This window comes from Ranitomeya imitator, chromosome 6, assembly GCF_032444005.1.
Source record: "Ranitomeya imitator isolate aRanImi1 chromosome 6, aRanImi1.pri, whole genome shotgun sequence".
In the NCBI taxonomy this organism is placed as follows: Eukaryota; Metazoa; Chordata; class Amphibia; order Anura; family Dendrobatidae; genus Ranitomeya; species Ranitomeya imitator.
The window spans coordinates 222,505,087-222,529,504 of NC_091287.1; positions in this window are offsets into that span (position 1 = coordinate 222,505,087).

A 24,418-nucleotide genomic window follows, 5' to 3' on the forward strand; every position below is an offset into this window, starting at 1 on the left:
TCTGTCAGATGCATCAGTTTGTTAGATGGAAGTGTGAACTGCCCATCAGTGGCCTCTCATAGGCTGCAAAGCTCACGTAGACATAACAACTTGACTTGTTTACTTGAGCCCCAGGAAACTCAATGTCGCCATCACTAGAATGGCATCAGTCCTGGAAGTACCAGTTGTTTTAGACTACATTGGACACTGTATAATTTACGAAGGGGTTGTCCAGTAATGGACAATCCTTTTAAATTCTATGGTAAAAAAAAGAATTTGCAAACTGTGTTGAGGAGGTGATTTCAGTAAAGTGCTTTTCAATAGAAAAGTCTTTTGAATACGTACTTTTTTTTTTGGAAGTGCATTTGAACAGCAAGGTTGATTGCTGTTGAGGGGAACTAGAAAAAAAAAATCTATAAATCTTCAGCATAGCGAGTGTGAGCGAGCTGAGTGTGACCAGAGCGTTAGTGTGGACGGCGGTAAGTGTGACTTGTGATTCAGTGAAGAGGTATTTGGAAAGCCTTTAACGGATACCTGTGTGAATTGGTGTGAGTTGCTGAATTGGGAGTAGCTATATTCATAAGGGGTTAACTTGGGGTGGGGGCTCATAGTTAAGGGTTTATAAGGGGCAGCTGTTGGGGGCTCAAGTCCTTTTTGGAAGTGCATTTGAACAGCAAGGTTGATTGCTGTTGAGGGGAACTAGAAAAAAAAAAAAATCTATAAATCTTCAGCATAGCGAGTGTGAGCGAGCTGAGTGTGGCCTGAGTGTAAGTGTGGACGGCGGTAAGTGTGACTTGTGATTCAGTGACTTTGGAGTCAGGGAGTTTCCAAGGGAGGAATTACTGAATTGCTGTCTGTTTCTTATTAATACTTTGTATTTATTTATTTATTTTTTTATTATTTAACTTTTCTGTCTGGTGCAATCCCCATTAGGAAATGTGCTCCACGATTGTTAATGCCATCCAGTGCACATCTTGCCACATGTATGCAGTCCTTGAGCAGCCGATCGAGGGTGCATACTGCTGTACGAGATGTGAGCACGTTGTGCATTTGGAAACCCAGATTCTGACTCTAAATGTGCAGCTGGCAACACTGAGATCCATTGACAATATGGAGAGGAGTCTTCTGCTCACGGAGCAGACACTCAATGGGACAGATGAGGGGGGGATGGTAGGATGGAGCTGCAGGGCGGTGAAGTAGCAAGCTGGGTGATAGTTAGGAAGCGGGGTAGAGGGAAGAGTGCCAGGGAGGCTAGTCCTGATCTGGAACACCCCAATAAGTTTGCTAAGTTGGCAGATGAGGGGGGTGCCAGTACAGGGGTAGCACTGCTGCAGCCAGGCATGTGTTGTGAATTCTGTGGCAGAGCTCCTTCCTGTGGTCACAAGTGGTACTTCGGCTGATTCTCTCTGTGAGCTTCCGTTGGTGGAGGAAAGTGGTACTGCGGCTTCTGAGTTTCCTTCCTCAGGTGAGTGGTGAAGTCGTTAGGTGCTGCTCTATTTAACTCCACCTAGTGCTTTGATCCTGGCCTCCAGTCAATGTTCTAGTATTGGACCTGTTTCCTCCTGGATCGTTCCTGTGGCCTGCTGCTCTGCATAGCTAAGTTCCACTTTGCTATTTTGTTTGCTGCTTTTTCCTGTCCAGCTTGTGTATTTGTTTTTTCCTGCTTGCTGGAAGCTCTGGGGCGCAGAGGGTGTACCTCCGTGCCGTTAGTTCGGTACGGAGGGTCTTTTTGCCCCCTTTGCGTGGTCTTTGTAGGGTTTTGTGTTGACCGCAAAGTTATCTTTCCTATCCTCGCTCTGTTCAGAAAGTCGGGCCTCACTTTGCTTAATCTATTTCATCTCTACGTTTGTCTTTTCATCTTAACTCACAGTCATTATATGTGGGGGCTGCCTTTTCCTTTGGGGTATTTCTCTGAGGCAAGGTAGGCTATTTTTCTTTCTTCAGGCTAGCTAGTTTCTCAGGCTGTGCCGAGTTGCATAGGGAGCGTTAGGCGCAATCCACGGCTGCCTCTAGTGTGTGTTGGAGAGGATTAGGGATTGCGGTCAACAGAGTTCCCACGTCTCAGAGCTCGTTCTTTATTTTTGGGTTATTGTCAGGTCACTGTATGTGCGCTGACCTCTATGTCCATTGTGGTACTGAATTACCTTTCATAACAGTACTGGAGGCCAAAAGTATTAATGATTCTCAATAGAGGGAAAAAAGAAGTTCTGAGACCATTTTTTTTTCTCTGCACTGTGTTTTGCCTTTTTTTTTCCCTAGACATTTGGGTGGTTCAGGACACAGGTGTAGCAATGGACATTAAAGGTCTGTCTTCATGTGTGGATCAGCTCACGGCAAGAGTACAAAGTATTCAAGACTTTGTGGTTCAGAATTCTATGTTAGAACCGAGAATTCCTATTCCTGATTTGTTTTTTGGAGATAGAACTAAATTTCTGAGTTTCAAAAATAATTGTAAACTATTTCTGGCTTTGAAACCTCGCTCCTCTGGTGACCCAGTTCAACAAGTTAGGATCATTATTTCTTTTTTGCGTGGCGACCCTCAGGACTGGGCATTTTCTCTTGCGTCAGGAGATCCTGCATTAAGTAATATCGATGCGTTTTTCCTGGCGCTCGGATTGCTGTACGATGAGCCTAATTCTGTGGATCAGGCAGAGAAGAATTTGCTGGCTCTGTGTCAGGGTCAGGATGAAATAGAGGTATATTGTCAGAAATTTAGAAAGTGGTCCATACTCACTCAGTGGAATGAAGGTGCGCTCGCGGCTATTTTCAGAAAAGGTCTCTCTGAAGCCCTTAACGATGTCATGGTGGGATTTCCTATGCCTGCTGGTCTGAATGAGTCTATGTCTTTGGCCATTCAGATCGGTTGACGCTTGCGCGAGCGTAAATCTGTGCACAATTTGGCGGTGTTACCTGAGCTTAAACCTGAGCCTATGCAGTGCGATAGGACTTTGACCAGAGTTGAACGGCAAGAACACAGACGTCTGAATGGGCTGTGTTTCTACTGTGGTGATTCCACTCATGCTATCTCTGATTGTCCTAAGCACACTAAGCGGTTCGCTAGGTCTGCCACCATTGGTACGGTACAGTCAAAATTTCTTCTGTCCGTTACCTTGATCTGCTCTTTGTCATCGTATTCTGTCATGGCATTTGTGGACTCAGGCGCCGCTCTGAATTTGATGGACTTGGAGTATGCTAGGCGTTGTGGGTTTTTCTTGGAGCCCTTGCAGTGTCCTATTCCATTGAGAGGAATTGATGCTATGCCTTTGGCCAAGAATAAGCCTCAGTACTGGACCCAGCTGACCATGTGCATGGCTCCTGCACATCAGGAGGTTATTCGCTTTCTGGTGTTGCATAATCTGCATGATGTGGTCGTGTTGGGGTTGCCATGGCTACAAGTCCATAATCCAGTATTAGATTGGAAATCCATGTCTGTGTCCAGCTGGGGTTGTCAGGGGGTACATGGTGATGTCCCATTTCTGAATATTTTGTCATCCACCCCTTCTGAGGTTCCTGAGTTGTTGTCTGATTACCGGGATTTATTTGATGAGCCCAAGTCCGATACCCTACCTCCGCATAGGGATTGTGATTGTGTTATCGATTTGATTCCTGGTAGTAAATTCCCAAAAGGTCGACTGTTTAATTTATCTGTACCTGAGCACGCCGCTATGCGGAGTTATGTGAAGGAGTCTTTGGAGAAGGGGCATATTCGCCCGTCATCGTCGCCATTAGGAGCAGGGTTCTTTTTTGTAGCCAAGAAGGATGGTTCACTGAGACCTTGTATAGATTACCGCCTTCTAAATAAGATCACGGTTAAATTTCAGTACCCCTTGCCATTGTTATCTGATTTGTTTGCTCGGATTAAGGGGGCTAGTTGGTTCACCAAGATAGATCTTCGTGGTGCGTATAATCTTGTGCGTATTAAGCGAGGCGATGAGTGGAAAACTGCATTTAATACGCCCGAGGGCCATTTTGAGTATCTAGTAATGCCATTCGGACTTGCCAATGCTCCATCAGTGTTTCAGTCCTTTATGCATGACATCTTCCGAGAGTACTTGGATAAATTCCTGATTGTGTACTTAGATGACATTTTGATCTTCTCGGATGATTGGGAGTCTCATGTGAAGCAGGTCAGAACGGTGTTTCAGGTCCTGCGTGCTAATTCTTTGTTTGTGAAGGGATCAAAGTGTCTCTTTGGTGTTCAGAAGGTTTCATTTTTGGGGTTCATCTTTTCCCCTTCTACTATCGAGATGGACCCTGTTAAGGTCCAAGCCATCCATAATTGGACTCAGCCGACATCTCTGAAAAGTCTGCAAAAGTTCCTGGGCTTTGCTAATTTTTATCGTCGCTTCATCTGCAATTTTTCTAGTATTGCTAAACCATTGACCGATTTGACCAAGAAAGGTGCTGATGTGGTCAATTGGTCTTCTGCTGCTGTGAAAGCTTTTCAAGAGTTGAAGCGTCGTTTTTCTTCTGCCCCTGTGTTGTGTCAACCAGATGTTTCGCTTCCGTTCCAGGTCGAGGTTGATGCTTCTGAGATTGGAGCAGGGGCTGTTTTGTCGCAGAGAAGTTCTGATTGCTCGGTGATGAAACCATGCGCCTTCTTTTCCAGGAAGTTTTCGCCTGCTGAGCGAAATTATGATGTGGGCAATCGAGAGTTGCTGGCCATGAAGTGGGCATTCGAGGAGTGGCGTCATTGGTTTGAAGGAGCTAAGCATCGCGTGGTGGTCTTGACTGATCATAAGAACTTGACTTATCTCGAGTCCGCCAAGCGGTTGAATCCTAGACAAGCTCGTTGGTCGTTGTTTTTTGCCCGTTTTGACTTTGTGATTTCATACCTTCCGGGCTCCAAAAATGTGAAGGCGGATGCTCTGTCTAGGAGTTTTGTGCCTGACTCTCCGGGTGTATCTGAGCCGGCGGGTATCCTCAAAGAGGGAGTAATTGTGTCTGCCATCTCCCCTGATTTGCGGCGGGTGCTGAAAAATTTCAGGCTAATAAACCTGATCATTGCCCAGCGGAGAAACTGTTTGTCCCTGATAGGTGGACGAATAAAGTTATCTCTGAGGTTCATTGTTCGGTGTTGGCTGGTCATCCTGGAATCTTTGGTACCAGAGAGTTAGTGGCTAGATCCTTTTGGTGGCCATCTCTGTCGCGGGATGTGCGTACTTTTGTGCAGTCCTGTGGGATTTGTGCTCGGGCTAAGCCCTGCTGTTCTCGTGCCATTGGGTTGCTTTTGCCCTTGCCGGTCCCGAAGAGGCCTTGGACACATATCTCTATGGATTTTATTTCAGATCTTCCCGTCTCTCAAAAGATGTCAGTCATTTGGGTGGTCTGTGATCGCTTCTCTAAGATGGTCCATTTGGTACCCTTGTCTAAATTGCCTTCCTTCTCTGATTTGGTGCCATTGTTTTTCCAGCATGTGGTTCGTTTACATGGCATTCCAGAGAATATCGTTTCTGACAGAGGTTCCCAGTTTGTTTCGAGGTTTTGGCGAGCCTTTTGTGGTAGGATGGGCATTGACTTGTCTTTTTCCTCGGCTTTCCATCCTCAGACTAATGGCCAGACCGAACGAACCAATCAGACCTTGGAAACATATCTGAGATGCTTTGTTTCTGCTGATCAGGATGACTGGGTGTCTTTTTTGCCTTTGGCTGAGTTCGCCCTTAATAATCGGGCCAGCTCGGCTACCTTGGTTTCACCGTTTTTCTGCAACTCTGGGTTCCATCCTCGTTTCTCTTCAGGGCAGGTTGAGTCTTCGGACTGTCCTGGTGTGGATACTGTGGTGGACAGGTTGCAGCAGATTTGGACTCATGTAGTGGACAATTTGACTTTGTCCCAGGAGAAGGCTCAACGTTTCGCTAATCGCAGACACTGTGTGGGTCCCCGACTTCGGGTTGGGGACTTGGTTTGGTTATCTTCTCGTTATATTCCTATGAAGGTTTCCTCTCCTAAGTTTAAACCTCGTTTTATTGGTCCGTATAGGATTTCTGAGGTTCTTAATCCTGTGTCTTTTCGTCTGACCCTTCCAGATTCTTTTTCCATACATAACGTATTCCATAGGTCATTGTTGCGGAGATACGTGGCACCTATGGTTCCATCTGTTGATCCTCCTGCCCCGGTTTTGGTGGAGGGGGAGTTGGAGTATATTGTGGAGAAGATTTTGGGTTCTCGTGTTTCAAGGCGGAAACTCCAGTATCTGGTTAAGTGGAAGGGTTATGCTCAGGAAGATAATTCCTGGGTCTTTGCCTCTGATGTCCATGCTCCCGATCTTGTTCGTGCCTTTCATATGGCTCGTCCTGGAAGCTCTGGTGAGGGTTCGGTGACCCCTCCTCAAGGGGGGGGTACTGTTGTGAATTCTGTGGCAGAGCTCCTTCCTGTGGTCACAAGTGGTACTTCGGCTGATTCTCTCTGTGAGCTTCCGTTGGTGGAGGAAAGTGGTACTGCGGCTTCTGAGTTTCCTTCCTCAGGTGAGTGGTGAAGTCGTTAGGTGCTGCTCTATTTAACTCTACCTAGTGCTTTGATCCTGGCCTCCAGTCAATGTTCTAGTATTGGACCTGTTTCCTCCTGGATCGTTCCTGTGGCCTGCTGCTCTGCATAGCGAAGTTCCACTTTGCTATTTTGTTTGCTGTTTTTTCCTGTCCAGCTTGTGTATTTGTTTTTTCCTGCTTGCTGGAAGCTCTGGGACGAAGAGGGTGTACCTCCGTGCCGTTAGTTCGGTACGGAGGGTCTTTTTGCCCCCTTTGCGTGGTCTTTGTAGGGTTTTGTGTTGACCGCAAAGTTATCTTTCCTATCCTCGCTCTGTTCAGAAAGTCGGGCCTCACTTTGCTTAATCTATTTCATCTCTACGTTTGTCTTTTCATCTTAACTCACAGTCATTATATGTGGGGGCTGCCTTTTCCTTTGGGGTATTTCTCTGAGGCAAGGTAGGCTATTTTTCTTTCTTCAGGCTAGCTAGTTTCTCAGGCTGTGCCGAGTTGCATAGGGAGCGTTAGGCGCAATCCACGGCTGCCTCTAGTGTGTGTTGGAGAGGATTAGGGATTGCGGTCAACAGAGTTCCCACGTCTCAGAGCTCGTTCTTTATTTTTGGGTTATTGTCAGGTCACTGTATGTGCGCTGACCTCTATGTCCATTGTGGTACTGAATTACCTTTCATAACAGGCATGTCCTCTGAAAGCCGGGGGAGTGACTGCTCCAGTAAGGAGGGAAATAGGAGAGCAGGGCAGGCCAGACAGGTGCTGGTAGTGGGGGACTCAATTATTAGGGGAACAGATAGGGCAATCTATCACAAAGACAGGGATCGTCAAATGGTGTGCTGCCTACCTGGCGCTCGAGTCCGACACATCGCTGATCGGGTGGACAGATTACTGGGAGGGGCTGGTGAGGACCCAGCGGTCATGGTGCACATTGGCACAAATGACAAAGTTAGAGGTAGGTGGAAGGTCCTTAAAGATGATTTCAGGGAATTAGGCTGCAAGCTGAAAGCAAGGACCTCCAACGTGGTATTCTCTGAAATACTGCCTGTACCACGTGCCACCCAGAGAGGCAACGGGAGATTAGGGAGGTTAATAAGTGGCTCAAGAATTGGTGTAGGAAGGAGGGGTTTGGGTTCCTGCAGAACTGGGCCGACTTCTCAGTTGGCTACAGGCTCTACGCTAGGGATGGAATGCACCTCAATGGGGAAGGTGCAGCTGTGCTGGGGGAGAAAATGGCTAGAAGGTTGGAGGATTGTTTAAACTAGGGATTGGGGGGAGGGTATTCAATTTATAGGAGGGGAAGATAGTGCAGACAGAGACCTGGGCACAAATAAGGAAGTTGGGGGTGGCGGTGGCATGGAGGGTGGGGTTAGAACAGTTAATAATTTAAGTAAGAGTAGAGGTACAGAGAGGAACATCAAGTGCATGTATACTAATGCCAGAAGCCTCGCCAACAAAATGGACAAATTAGAACTAATGTTGTTGGAGCATAATTATGACATGGTGGGGATATCTGAAACGTGGCTGGATGAGAGCCATGACTGGGCTGTTAACTTGCAGGGCTATAGTCTGTTCAGAAATGACCGTACAGATAAGCGAGGGGGAGGGGTGTGTCTATATGTAAAATCGTCCTTAAAACCCATCCGGCGTGATAATATAGGTGAATTTAATGAACATGTAGAATCCCTGTGGGTGGAGATAAGGGTTAGGGGGAAAAAATAATAAAGTACTGATAGGGGTTTGTTATAAATCTCCAAAAATAATGGAAGCAATGGAGAATATCCTCGTAAAGCAAATAGATGAAGCTGCGACTCAAGGAGAAGTCATTATTATGGGGGACGTCAACTACCCTGAAATAGATTGGGGAACAGAAACCTGCAGTTCCAGCAAAGGTAATCGGTTTTTGACAACTGTGAGAGACAATTACCTTTCACAACTGGTTCAGGACCCAACAAGAAGGGGGGCACTGCTAGACCTAATATTAACCAACAGGCCAGACCGCATAGCAAATATAAGGGTTGGGGGTTACTTGGGAAATAGCGATCACAAAATAATAAGCTTTCATGTATCCTTTAAAAAGATGTGTAATAGAGGGGTTACAAGGACACTAAACTTCAGGAGGGCAAATTTCCAACGGATGAGAGAGAATCTTGGTGCAATTAAATGGGACGATATCCTGAGACACAAAAATACACAAAGAAAATGGGAGACATTTATTAGCATCCTGGATAGGACCTGTGCACAGTATATACCGTATGGGAATAAACATACTAGAAATAGGAGGAAACCGATATGGCTAAATAGAGCTGTAAGGGGCGCAATAAGTGATAAAAAGAAAGCATTTAGAGAATTAAAGGAAGTAGGTAGCGAGGAGGCATTAAATAAATACAAAAAAATTAATAAATTCTGTAAAAAGCAAATCAAGGCAGCAAAGATTGAGACAGAGAGACTCATTGCCAGAGAGAGTAAAAATAATCCCAAAATATTCTTTAACTACATAAATAGTAAGAAACTAAAAAATGATAGTGTTGGCCCCCTTAAAAATAGTCTGGGTGAAATGGTGGATGAGGATGAGGAAAAAGCCAATATGCTAAATGACTTTTTTTCATCAGTATTTACACAAGAAAATCCCATGGCAGACAAAATGACTAGTGACTTACCCCAGCAGGAAGTGCGGCGTCGTCTAAAAATCACTAAAATTGACAAATCTCCGGGCCCGGATGGGATACACCCTCGAGTACTGCAGGAATTAAGTACAGTCATTGATAGACCATTATTTTTAATCTTTAAAGACTCCATAATAACAGGGTCTGTACCACAGGACTGGCGTATAGCAAATGTGGTGCCAATATTCAAAAAGGGAACAAAAACTGAACTTGGAAACTATAGGCCAGTAAGCTTAACCTCTACTGTGGGTAAAATCCTGGAGGGCATTCTAAGGGATGCTATACTGGAGTATCTGAAGAGGAATAACCTCATGACCCAGTATCAGCACGGGTTTACTAGGGACCGTTCATGTCAGACTAATTTGATCAGTTTCAATGAAGAGGTAAGTTCCGGATTGGACCAAGGGAACCCAGTGGATGTAGTGTATATGGACTTTTCAAAAGCTTTTGATACGGTGCCACACAAAAGGTTGATACATAAAATGAGAATAATGGGGATAGGGGAAAATATGTGCAAGTGGGTTGAGAGCTGGCTCAGGGATAGGAAACAAAGGGTGGTTATTAATGGAGCACACTCGGACTGGGTCGCAGTTAGCAGTGGGGTACCACAGGGGTCAGTATTGGGCCCTCTTCTTTTTAACATATTTATTAATTACCTTGTAGGGGGCATTCAGAGTAGAATTTCAATATTTGCAGATGACACTAAACTCTGCAGGGTAATCAATACAGAGGAGGACAATTTTATATTACAGGATGATTTATGTAAGCTAGAAGCTTGGGCTGATAAATGGCAAATGAGCTTTAATGGGGATAAATGTAAGGTCATGCACTTGGGTAGAAGTAATAAGATGTATAATTATGTGCTTAATTCTAAAAGTCTGGGCAAAACCGTCAATGAAAAAGACCTGGGTGTGTGGGTGGATGACAAACTCATATTTAGTGGCCAGTGTCAGGCAGCTGCTACAAAGGCAAATAAAATAATGGGATGCATTAAAAGAGGCATAGATGCTCATGAGGAGAACATAATTTTACCTCTATACAAGTCACTAGTTCGACCACACTTAGAATACTGTGCACAGTTCTGGTCTCCGGTGTTTAAGAAAGACATAGCTGAACTGGAGCGGGTGCAGAGAAGAGTGACCAAGGTTATTAAAGGACTGGGGGATCTGCAATACCAAGATAGGTTATTACACTTGGGGCTATTTAGTTTGGAAAAACGAAGACTAAGGGGTGATCTTATGTTAATGTATAAATATATGAGGGGACAGTACAAAGACCTTTCTGATGATCTTTTTAATCATAGACCTGAAACAGGGATAAGGGGGCATCCTCTATGTTTGGAGGAAAAAAGGTTTAAGCATAATAACAGACGCGGATTCTTTACTGTAAGAGCAGTGAGACTATGGAACTCTCTGCCGTATGATGTTGTAATGAGTGATTCATTGCTTAAATTTAAGAGGGGACTGGATACATTTCTGGAAAAGTATAATGTTACAGGGTATATACACTAGATTCCTTGATAGGGCGTTGATCCAGGGAACTAGTCTGATTGCCGTATGTGTAGTCAGGAAGGAATTTTTTTCCCCAAGGTGGAGCTACTCTTTGCCACATGTTTTTTTTTTGCCTTCCTCTGGATCAACATGTTAGGGCAAGTTAGGTTAGGCTATGGGTTGAACTAGATGGACTTAGTCTTCCTTCAACCTTAATAACTATGTAACTATGTAACTTACGGTAATTTAAATGTAGTGTTTTTGTGGGACTACTTTTCAGGAATCTGTTGCATGTTTATTATATTGGAGATATGTTTTGTATGTTGCCATGTCTCTAAATATTGCATATATCTAATTTATTGACTTCACGGGTGAGGCGGGAGTGTTTCTTTTAGTTCCATTTGCTAAACATACATTACTTAGATATTATTTAAAATTATGGGTTCGGTCAAACGCTTCAGCTAAGATATGAAAACATGCGTTTTTTTACTGAAGATGCAACAAATAACTGCTCTTGTTGGAAGAAGTTTAGTAGATCAACATTCTTTCTTATTAAATCTGCATACCAGCAAACATTGCTGAAAACTTCACATTGTAACTTGATCACATTGGTCGTAAGATTCTAAAAACTTCAATAAAACTGTTGAAAAAAAAGAAATAGAAAGAATAGTGAGCTTGTTTACCTATACATATCTGGATTAAACACACGGAGTTCTTTTGTTTTTTCCTGTATAGACAAAACACAAATGGTGTTTGTTTTGTAGCAGTTGAAATGAATGGGTGTCAAATGACAGAAACATTTAATAGATTTTACAGTCTCCAGTAAAGAGATAAAGTACAGCCACCTGTCCTATAGACCATAGTAGTTGCACACAGAATCTTATCTGTGTATAAAGTTTATAGTTTTACCACCCTGTACTATCTAGGCTGCCAGCAGTAGAGCTGAGCTGTCATTACTCTTCTGCCCTCTAATGATAATGCCTCTCCTCATCCTTTATCTGTTTGTACAGCAAAACTGACAAGTCAAGTATAAAAAACAGGAATGATAGACTTAGGCTGGGTTCACATTGCGCTAGGTGTGTCCGTCTAACGGACTGCTTTTTAAGTAGTAAAAACGCAATGTAACGCACATACTAACGCGCCCATAGACTTGCATTGTCTGACGCATCGTGACGCATCCCTAATTTGGTATGCGTTTGTCACATAACGTTTTTTTTCTGACGGACCTTCAACCCGGCTTGCAGCGTTCTTGGGTCCGGCCAAGCTAACGCACTACTAACGGAAGCGTTCATTCTGCCATAGAAGGCTATGGCAAACGCAGTCAGACGCAAATCATGAAAAATTTCCAAATAGGACCACACGTTTTAATAGCGTTTGAGGGTGGTCACATGTGGTCATGTGACAGGAAATGTGATTTCGGCCATTAAAGGAGGAATATCCCACCCACACATTTAGGTCTACTGCACGTGACAGAGTGTTGCAATAGCTCTCCTGAAATGTAAGTACATTTCTATATATATATCTCTGTATACATCATGGGAGTCTGTAATGTCCGTCGGATGTGTGTGTACTAAACATGTATTGCTTTGTTGCACACAGATGTCGGATACAGATGTCAGCAGCAGCAGCAGCAGCAGCGTGTCTGCGATTTTTTCGTCTCAGTCGGTAGGCTTGCACTTTAAAAAACCACAATAATGTTGTGTGAAACTCCATTGTATTGAGCTAGGCACGTAATAACAATCCTGTTTATTGTTTTATTGTGAATAGGAGTCTTCTGAGCCCGAGGCTGCTAGACCTCCCCCCAAAAAACATGCTAAAACCACAAAGGTACATAGCACACATGTTGAATTTTTCAGGCATAAATTTATTGATCCAATGAATGTTAACATTATTTAATGTTAAAATAATTTTTTTTACATTTTACATACACAATAGGTTGTGGCACACGGAGGACACAAAAGAAAGAAGGTCCCTAGCCGTCTGTCGTCGCCACAACTGCCAGTGGTAAATATAAAACTAGAAATATTCTATCCAATATTTACCAACAATCTATCTATTCACTTTCTATCTACTATACCTATAAACTATCTATCAACTATCTATCGCTCCATCTATTTGTCTATCTATATCTATGTATCTATCTATCTATCTATCTATATCTATGTATCTATGTATCTATCTATCTATCTATATCTATCTATCTATATCAATGTATCTATCTATCTATATCTTTCTATCTATATCTATGTATCTATCTATCTATATCTATCTATCAATATCTATGTATCTATCTATCTATATCTATGTATCTATCTATATCTATGTATCTATCTATTGTTATATCTATGTATCTATCTATCTCTGTATATATGAATATGGCCATCCAGTGAAATTGACACTATCAACATAACGTTTTGTGTTTACATAGTCCAAGTCAGCGACCAAAAAAAAAAGGATTGTCGTTGATGAAGAGCCATTGACTATTCACAACGAGACACTGATCAACCTTGTGGAAGCCAACCCCTCCATATGGGACCAGAGCGACAGCTCCCACCATGACATCGTGAAGAACCGCAAATTGTGGGATCAAATAATCTGTCACTTTGATCCCCGATACATGGAGAAGTCGACAACCTCAAAGAAAAAAATTGGTAAATATTGGTGACGTAACATCGGAAAATGTTAAAAAAAAATAAAAAAAAAAATTCTATCCTATCAACCTATCCACTTGTTGTCTATCTCTCAATTATCAACTATCTGTACACTGTATATCTATCTATCTATACACTATTTCTAAACTATTTCTTATCTAACAACTATCTATCTACTATTTATATATCAACTATCATAGCAAACTATGAACAATTTTTCCTATATCTTAAAACTATCTATCTACTATTTTTATATATATATATATATTTTTTAAATTTAAAGCCGATGCTGTCCATACCCGTTGGAGGTCCATCCGCGATCGCTTTGTCCGTGACTACCGGAACAGTCAGAATGCACCAAGCGGATCAAGTGGCAAACGGGTGACCCCGTATGTGCATTACGACCAACTGCTTTTTCTTCAAAAAACAGTATCTCAGCGCTCGTAAGTACAAATAGGTCTGTGTGCGAGACAAAATTGTTTAAAGGAAAATAATTAATTTTTTTTTTTTTTTGGGTTACAGCACAATATGCAGTACCGCTGCTCCTAGACCGACCGAGGAACTGGAGCCTTCTCCAGTGGAACCAACGCAACCTGAAGATGTGTCTGGCATCAGCGAGCCACGATCTGCGGATAGAAGCACTGTTGCTGCAGGTGTGAGTGCCCGGTTGCAATCACAGCGTGGACGCAAGCGAGCATCACAAAAAGATGAAGCTGATGCAATTATCGTGGATGGACTCCAACGGGTAGAGGACATGTGTCGCAGTGAGCTCAAAGATCTGAGGCGAGAAATTACCGAGCTGCATGCACGCGAGTCTGTATACTCTGCTAATGAGTGGAAGCTACTTTTCTTATCCTATGTGCCTGTAGCACAAAATATCCTGGCACATAGAAACCTTATGTTTAGACAAAGACTGAACGAGCTTCTAGAGGAATTTGTGGGCCCCCAGGAACCCGCTCCATCGGGAACAAGAAGAATGGACATGCCGGCCTACAACCCTCAATATAGAGGCCGGGGTGAAACGAGCGTGGAACCTCATAGACAATGTAGCAGTCCATCATATAGTTGGGCAGACAATACTCCCGTGCAGTACCAAAGTCTTTAGTACCGTTCACTGTCCCCAGCCAGGTGCAATTACCGCGTTGCAAGTTTTTTTTTTTTTTTATGTTTTTGTTGTAAATTTCTAGTTTCCTTTTTTTCATCCCTATGGGATATCATATGTTAAACCTGTGTACCAACAGTTTGTTGGAAAAATCCATAAACATTTAGTAAACTGTTTCAAATTTAAGATTTTTGTATGACTTTAACTTTTAACACAACATAACTTTTTACACGACATAAGGTAACTTTTTACACGACATCAGGTTAAACAACATAACTTTTTACACGACATCAGGAAGACTTTAAAATATTTTCACACGTATCTGTCTTGCCATGGAACCTGGCCTTCATGTGTGAAGTAATGTGCAAATTGATCACGAATCCTCATTATTTGTGCTGTAGACCGAACTGCATTCGATTCAATGCTACTGAGGTTCGACTCACAATCATCGGGGTCTACCACCTGGGGTTCATGTCTCGCCACAAAATTATGCAGACAGATGCATGCCTTCACAACACTGTCCACATTTTCTGGTTGCAGTTGCATGCAGGTTAGTAAAATCCGCCATTTCAATGTCAAAATCCCAAAGGCACACTCCACATAACGTCTAGCCCGGCTCAAGTGATAATTAAAAATGCGCCTGCTGGAGTGCGCTCAAGCTGGACTACGGCTTGAGTACGGCTTGAGGAGATTTTGTCCTAGTTGGAAGGCCTCATCACCAACTAAAACATAGGGCAAACTTGGGCCTTCGGTCCCCGGAAGAGGTCGTGACGAGGGTATGTTTAAACTTTGGCTGTACAAACATCGGCCCATGTTGGAGTCTCTGAATACTCTGGAATCGTTAGTCCGGCCATAAGCACCAATATCCACAGCAACAAAACGGTACCTGGCATCCGCAATTGCCATCAATACTATAGAAAAGTATTTCTTATAGTTATAGTAGAGGGAACCACTATGCGCAGGTTTCTGAATCCAAATGTGCTTTCCGTCCACGGCACCAATACAATTGGGGAAATTAGCCACATCCTCGAACTGTTGGGAAATCGCTAGCCACATTTCTGATGTTGGTGTTGGTAGCACAAGTGGTTGCAAGTTGTTCCAAATGGCATCACAAGTTTCCCGAACCAGTTGACAAATTGTTGACTTCCCAAGTCTAAACTGATAATGCAGTGACGCAAAAGTTTCTCCGGTAGACAGATATCTGTCGACATTCAAAAACAAAAACAAAAAAAATTAGGATTTTAATGATCATCTAAAGGCTAGTTACAATAGAATATACAATTGCTAAATGAACACTAGGCCACACGATACCGAGATCTAGTCTTTGTCAATAGAATGATAAAAAAAATGTATAATTACCACACAGTCACTACTAAACGTTGCTCCGCACTGATGCTTTCACGAAAAGTGCTGCGATGATGATGTATCTCATCCTTCACATGTGAGAGCAGAACATCAAAGGTCTCAATGGACATCCGTAGATAGCATTGGAATTTGAAGGGATGATCCCGAAGCTGCACATACAGGGTGTGAAAGGCACCATATGTACTCCGCAAGAAATTCACTTCGTGGATCCAATATCTCCTTTGCGAACTACGCTTTCTCTGCCGAAGTCGCAACCGCATCAAGCGAAATCTGACGAGCTCAGACACAAACATCTTGCTAGCAGAAGTTCACTCAAGGCTTTCAAAATGGAGAATGAGTCTGTGCCCACACCCGACAATGACAAAAGGAAAAAAAAAAAGCAACTTTATTGACAGTGACAAACGCAGACAAACGGATACTTCGTAAACGGACATCAAAATGAAAAAACGCGATCACATGCGTTAACGCTAGCGTTACCGTGACGACGAATTTCACATATTTTTGCTCCTTTTCTGTACATGTGTTTAACGAATCCGTTTAACGCCATGTACTTGACGCAATGTGAACCTAGCCTTAGGCTACTTTCACACATCTGTCCCACGCCATCAGGCATAATCCGCAGGTGGGACAGATTGCTGGATCCGGCGCAATTAGTGTAAAAACTGATGCGCCAGATCAGCTTTTCTTCCAGATCCAGGATAAAGATATAATGTAAAAAATAATAATAATAAAAAAAATTGTGATATTCTCACCTTCCGGTGGCCCCGGCAGTCTTCCCGCTCCTCGCAATGCTCCCGTTCCCTGTAATGCCTTGCGGCAATGACCTGTGACGTAATGGTCTCGCGAGTTAATTAGATTAATTATACGCAGAATCCTCATAAAATGTGAATGTGCTCAACAGGCTCTGACGGTCTAGCGACGCGGTCCGATCCTGGAATGGATCTCTGTCACAGCTAACCTTCGACTCACAGCATAGACACTTTATATATTGTGCAGGCCAATCATGTGAAAATCCCACATCATGTGATAGAACTTGTCAAGGTCCGGACAGATTAAGTAATGCACGATATACTGTGTACATAACAAAATATAGAAATCAATGAAATACACAAAAATTGTTTAAAATAAAATCATCAATAATGAAACATGATTTCATTTCTTTTGTTGAGACCTGGAGGGTGTCTCTTTTCCAAATTATAAATCCAGAATGCCTCTCGTTTTAATAAGCGTCTCTTTATATCTCCACCCTGCTTGGAATTTGTCAAGTGCTCTATCCCTGATACTATTAGAGATGTGGTGTTGCTGTTATGATGCGAGATGAAATGTTTAGAGGCCATAGATATATTATGAATGGCACTACTATTATTATTTATATCTCTATGATGTTCTGCAATGCGAGTTTTAAGTTTTCTCGTAGTACAACCTATGCAAATTAAATGGCAAATCATACTTCAGCAATTCAGAAGCATTCTATATTTTGTTATGTACACAGTATATCGTGCATTATTTTATCTGTCAGGACCTTGACAAGTTCTATCACATGACGTGGGATTTTCACATGATTGGCCTGCACAATATATAAAGTGTCTATGCTGTGAGTCGAAGGTTAGCTGTGACAGAGATCCATTCCAGGATCGGATTGGCCTGCACAATATATAAAACGTCTATGCTGGGAGTCGAAGATTAGCTGTGACAAAGATCAATTCCAGGATCGAAACACGTCGCTAGAGGGTCAGTGTCTGTTGTGCACATTCACATTTTATGAGGATTCTGCTGTACATAATGCTTTAAGTCTACTGTTCTGTTCAGTCAAAAATTACTGTTTTTGAACTTTGATTTAAAAAAAAAATTCATTATGCGGTTCTGAAACTTGTGGTTACTTCTATTTTCCTAATTTGAGGGGTTCTTTCTAAGGGTCTTTTTTTTGGGGTTTAGTTTTTGCGCCACAATTTTTTTACACTTGTACTATTCCTGGTCAAAAATTACCGAATAGCATTTTAGCTAATTTCAGCCATTTTTTGAGTAAAACAAATGAGTTATAATTTCTTTTGAGACTACTTATTGCATCTACTATTGTTTATGAAGTAAACAGTTGCTTTAGGTGCAGATTTACACATGCAAACCATAAAATTATCTAAAATGGTCATTTTTGACCGGGAACAGTACAAGTGTAAAAAAAAAACCAACCATATTGGCTTTCAGTACAGTTCTGTGCAAACAAGCCTGAGATTCCACAAGGTATTCTCAGCAAAAGAAGTTTACATAGTTCCATGTTTTATTTCACTCAAGACACAACAGTGGTTTCTTATGTTCCAAAAAAAATAAACAAGCGATACTTATGAGCACAATGATGATGCAAAAAGCAATCGAGAAGATAGAAAGCCAGACATGATAATGGACTAGGCAGACATGTGTATTATTGTTGTCCTGAATGTAAACAATAGAATTATGTGAAGATTTTCTGAAAAAAAACTGATTTTTTAATTTCTTTTATTATTTTTACTATTTTTTTCCAAAATGTTTGCACGCAGTTAAATTTTATACTATAGTTAATTTTAGTTATAGTCATAGTTAGTTATAGTTGTTATAGTAGTAGTTGTTTTAGTTAGTTAGTTAAGCTCAAATTTGTAATTTATGTGCAGAATTCAATAAGCCCTTGTTACCTTTATAAACACAAAATAAATAAAATTGAGTTTTTTATGTATTTTTTTTATAATGACCAACCATGCTCACATACAGCATAATAATGCAACAGGTATTCAAATTTTTTTTTAAAGTAGCTAAAACAGCATTTTATTAGGTCCGGTCAAAAATGACCGGAGCAGTACAAGTGTATAGTGGAAGCGAACAGAACAGCAGGGTTAATCTTTGAAGAATAAAGAAATTATTTAAGGGTATTTGTACATGTGGCAGATTTGCCTGCAGAATTTTCTGCATAGAATCTGCACCTCTTGGCAGAAAACGAAGGTAAAAATCCATGCATTTATGATGCGTGTTTTATGTGGATTTGAAGCGTTTTTTCATGTGGATTTGTATGTGTTTTTGTAACCTAATTGAAGATCTATTATTTAAAAAAGAAGAATTGTGCTGTCATTTCTTTGTCCAACCTCTTATTTTACATACTCCAAGGAAGAATAGTGCTTACAACACATAGATAGATAGATAGATAGATAGATAGATAGATAGATAGATAGATAGATAGATAAGACTGGTAAACGCAATTTTTCTGGCAAAAGGTTTTAAAACATTTCAAGTCAATTTTGGCTGCTGATTACCAATATGAACTCCGTTTTTGGCTATCACATCAGGATTTCGAGATATTTTCAATTTTTGATGAAAATTACTCCTAATGTTTTATAATAAAAACACATGATTTTCAGTACTACATTTTGTATATTTTTAATCAAGGAATAACAAAGATTACAAAGTCTATGTACAGCAAATCAAATATACTTACAGAATTAAACTACAAAATATAAGAACACATATACAGTATATGACACACAGATGAATGACAAATGGCAGTTATTTGAACTTTCTTTTCTTGGCTGATCTGTGATGTACAGCTTCTGGGTTGTCTCTCATCAAGCTCCAGCACTAGTTAGCCATCATATGTGAGTCTCACCGGCCTTGATACCGTTCTTCCATTGTTTTAATGTCCTGATGAAAACGCTCCCCTTGTTCCTCGCTCACATCCCCAAGGTTCTCTGAAAAAAAGTCCAAATGGCTGTGTAAATAGTGAATCTTCATACTCATTCTACATCCAAGATTTCGCAGACTCATTAGTAGCTCTTCCACAATCTCTTCATAGTTGTCTGCTTTCTTATTCCCTAGAAAATTCTGCACCACGTTACAAAATGCATTCCTAGCTCTTTCTTCTGTCTCATTCATTGATGTGATAAAATTTGGGTCTCTCATAAGTGTTCTTATTTGAGGTCCATCAAATATTCCAGCCTTTTTCTTCTCTTAACTAAGACCAGGAAAAGTTTTATGTGTAAGGGAGGAAAGACAATATTCTTCCTATCCACTAGAGGATCATGGATGACATTCTTATCACCAGATGCCAAACTCTGTCACTGAGGCCATTCAGTTTTCACCCAATGCTCTGCTGTAGCTCTACTGTCCCAGTAGCACAGAAAACAAGGGTGTTTTGTGTACCCTCCTTGCAGACCCAAAAGAAAGTTAACCATTTTCAAATCAACACAAATTAACCACCCAAATTAAAATAAATTTACCTTAGTGAATGGTATAAACCGGCACTTTTCATACACTACTTATATTTATCATGGAATTCATGAATAGGGGCTATATACCTATAGCGCAAAAGCGTGATGTGATAGAGAAATTATAAGATCAGATTTGAATTCAGCATCCTCAAATTAGTCTAAAACTGTTCTTAAAGTCCATGCCAGAATTTTTTTTCTGTAGCCCAGTGTAATAGATAGATATAGATAGATAGATAGATAGATAGATAGATAGATAGATAGATAGATGGAATGGTACATAAATAGTTAAAGACATACACACACACAAAAGCTGCACTCAATATCTTTAATTTAAAAAAAAAATTTCTTGGGCTCCCACTCAATTTTCTGTGCCAGAGAGGGAAAGCCGATGGCCAATATTTCTAGCCTGGGAAGAAGAAGAAGTTAATAGCCATGGAGCTTCCCAGGCAATGAATATCAGCCTGCAGCTGTATATTTAGCCTTTAGTGGCTATTAAAATAGGGGGACCCCCCCAAAAAATGATGTGGAGTCCCCCAATAATTAATAGCCAGAAAGGCTATGCAGACAGCTGCGGGCTGATTTTCCTAGCCTAGAAAGGGGCCATGGATATTGGCCCCCCTGGTTAAAAATATTAGCACCCAGCTGCCCCAGAAATGGCACATCTGTACACTGCACAAATTCTGGCACTTAGCCCCTCTCTTCCCACTGCCCTGTAGCTGTGGCATATGGGGTAATAAAGGGTTAATGTCACCTTTGATTGTAAGGTGACATTAAGCCTGGTTAATAATGGAGAGGTGTAAATAAGACACCTATCTATTATTAATCCTATAGTTATTAATGGATTAAAAAAAAGACACAGCCATAAAAAAGTACTTTAATGAAATAAAACAATACACATTTTTTCATAATTTTTATTCCACACCTAATCCAATCGAAGCCATCGATCACCTGCAAAAATATTTAGAAAAGCAACCAAACACAAATACGATGTAGTCCCTCTTTAATAACGAGTGTCTCACGATGATCTCCCCTATAGAGTGGTCACATCAGCAGATGTGATCGCTCTATAGGGCCTCTGATGACACACTGACCGGAGATAACCCTCCTGCAGTGTATCATCGGAGTTCACTTTACGGCACTACAGCCATGAGAAAATTCACATGCTGTAGTGCTGCAAGTGACAGGTGAACCCAGGTGACCTGTCGGCAGTGGAGTGATACAGTGCTGAGGATTATCTCCGTCATTGTATTTCTGGAGCCCCTGGAGAGCGGTCACATCGGCTGATGTGACAGCTCTCCACGGGATATCGTCATGGGACAATCGTTATTAATTGGATTACGTCAGATGGCTTTGGAAATTAGGTGTATATGGTAAGTATGTACTATATGTGTACTGTATGTGGTTTGTTTGTTTTTTTACATTCAACACATTAGCTGGATGATGGGACTACTAGTAATCCCATTGAACGATGCCTGCCTACACACAGACACACACACACACACACAGCCCCGCACACACCCGCACACAGATTCACGCAGACCCCTGCACACACATACACAAACATAGCTCCATCCACATTCCGCCCACACACTTCACTCCTCCTGATCTGCAGCGTTTCTAGCACCCACATCCACAGCAAATATCTGCAGATCTTTTTTACATCTGTGGTTTTGCTGCGGATGTGCCTGACTCAATGGAAGTCTATGTTTGCAGAAACGCTGCAGATCAGCAAAAAGAATTGACATGCTGCGGAAAAAAACCGCTGCATTTCTGCGCGGATTTTTCCGCAGCATGTGCACAACAAATTTCCATTTCCCATAGATTAACATTGGCAGTGCACTACACCGTGGATTTGATGCAAATCCGTGCAGCCAAAAACGCTGCGGATCCGCATCTAAATCTGCAAAGTGTGCACATAACCTTAAGGAGCTGGAATGCCTACTTTTGTATTTTAAATAAAAACATTCTTGTTATAGTTGAAAATGTTGTCAGGTGAAAAAATGTAGAAAAAGTAATAACTTATACATAGGGTCAGGCGGTCGTATTTTCTCTCATCCACGAGAATTGGGACGATTATGCTAATGACACTCTGATCAAACTCTGATCAGTTTTGTCTGAGTATCAGCATTGTGTGATTCGATTCTTTCAAATGAGGAAAACATGGAAAGTAAAAAAATCTCCATATTCTCTATTTTGTGAGGCTGCAGAAATTGTACGACAGTCAGATTTCCACACACCCATAGACTTGTATTGCACAATGCGGTCTGAATAATGGATCAGACTCTGACCTGTTGCTTTTTTTTTCCTTGGACCAGTTTGGTCCAAGGAAACAATTCACACTTCTGCACAGCCCCATAGAATAATATTGTTCCAAGTGAAACTGCACTCTGATGGAAATTTAGGTTGTGTGAGCAAGCCCTTAGAATAGGAAGCACATGCTTGACTGGAACTCTGTTCAATCTCTATGGGGCTGTCAAAAAACACAAGTACATTGTTCGACAGCCCCATAGTGAATCAATGGAGAGGATGGCCAAGCATGTGCACTTCTACGTCATTCTAAGGCCTTCTTAAAAAGGCCTTTTTTAAGTTGGTATGCGGTTGGTTTTTTAAGGATGCGCCCTTTCTGGGGCAGTTGAGGACTGATGTTTTTAGTCTGGGAGGGGTCCAATATCCATGGCCCCGACCCAGCCTATTACTATCATGCCGCAGCTATCTGTTTAGCCTTTGCTGGTTAGTAATTACTGGGGAACCATAAGTCGTTTTTGGTGGAGTCCCCCTTATAATAAGCAGGCTACCAAACAGCTATTTATTCCAAAGCAAATACAAGTACAATAAAATAAGCACGCAAAGAATTGGTCATAAATCACACTGACAAGTTTCTATCATCGCTGTCTATCTCTACCTTTAAACTTCTTTAATACATAAAACTCTCCAATTTCTATGTTGCATTTCTTTCCATACATGTCACATTGACAGTACACTGACAGCATACGGACACACAGACATAGACAGCACACAGACACATGGATGTCACACAGTTGGCGCATACGTACACACAGATGGCAAAAGGACATAGGACATGAATCACGGATCTCACTAGTACTGTTTTTCCAGTAAGGGCTCCTTTTCACTTGTGAAATACGTGCGAGTCTTGCATGTTAAAACCAAGCTCTGGCGCCGGCACTCCAGAGCGGAGCGTGCAGCTTCATGTATTGCTATGCAGCCGCACGCTCCGCTCTAGAGTGCCGGCGCCAGAGCTTGGTTTTAACATGCGAGACTCGCACGTATTTCGCAAGTGAAAAGGAGCCCTAACAGAATCACTAGGACATGAAGGGAGCCTAACAGAGATTAGCACTGTAGCCTTGTAGCACTGAAGTTCTAACTTGAAATCTCATCAAGGACAACATCTGTAAGGAGTTTATATGATCTGATAGTGCTTGCATGGGTTCCTGAGGATGGTTTGATCCCACACTCCTAAGAGATACTGATGGGTAATTTAGATTATGAGCACAAATGGGGACAATGATGCTGTTCTCCAAAATGTGCTGTAGCATTAATGGCGCTATATACAGTGGGTACGGAAACTTTTCAGACCCCTTTAAATTTATCACTGTTTGTTTCATTGCAGCCATTTGGTAAATTCAAAAACGTTTATTTTTTTCTCATTAATGTACACTCTGCACCTCATCTTGACTGAAAAAATAGAAATGTAGACATTTTTGCAAATTTAATAAAAAAGAAAAACTGAAATATCACATGGTCATAAGTAGTGTTGAGCGATACCTTCCGATATCCAGAAGTATCGGTATCGGATTGGATCGGCCGATATCCAAAAAATATGAGATATCGTCGATACCGATACCCGATACCAATACAAGTCAATGGGACACAAATATCGGAAAGTAAATAAGCCCTTTCTGTCCTTCTACATCCTGTTCCAGAGGGGGGAAGAGTGTGGGCGGTGTGTGGGCAGACACTGTGCGTGTCTATGTGTGCGGGTGGGGTCTGTGCGGACCTGCCTGGCATCTGTACGAGCCCCTCGGTGGTCTGTGCGGGCTGCCGGGGGTCTGTGTGTGCCTGTCGGGAGACTGTGCAGGCTGCCAGGGGTCTGTACAGGCCTGCCGGGGGTCTGTGTGGGCTGCCGGGGGTCTGTGCGGGCCTGCCAGGGGTCTGTGTGGGTCTGCCGGAGGTCTGTACGGGCCTGCCGGGGGGTCTTTACGGGCCTGCCGGGGGGTCTGTGTGGGCTGCCGGGGGTCTGTACAGGCCTGCCTGGGATCTGTACAGGCCTCTCGGTGGTCTGTGCGGGCTGCTGGGGGTCTGTGTGTGCCTGTCGGGAGTCTGTGCGGGCTGCCAGGGGTCTGTACAGGCCTGCCAGGGGTCTGTGTGGGCTGCCAGGGGTCTGTGTGGGCCTGCCGGAGGTCTGTACGGGCCTGCCGAGGGGTCTGTGCGGGCCTGCCGGGTGGTCTGTG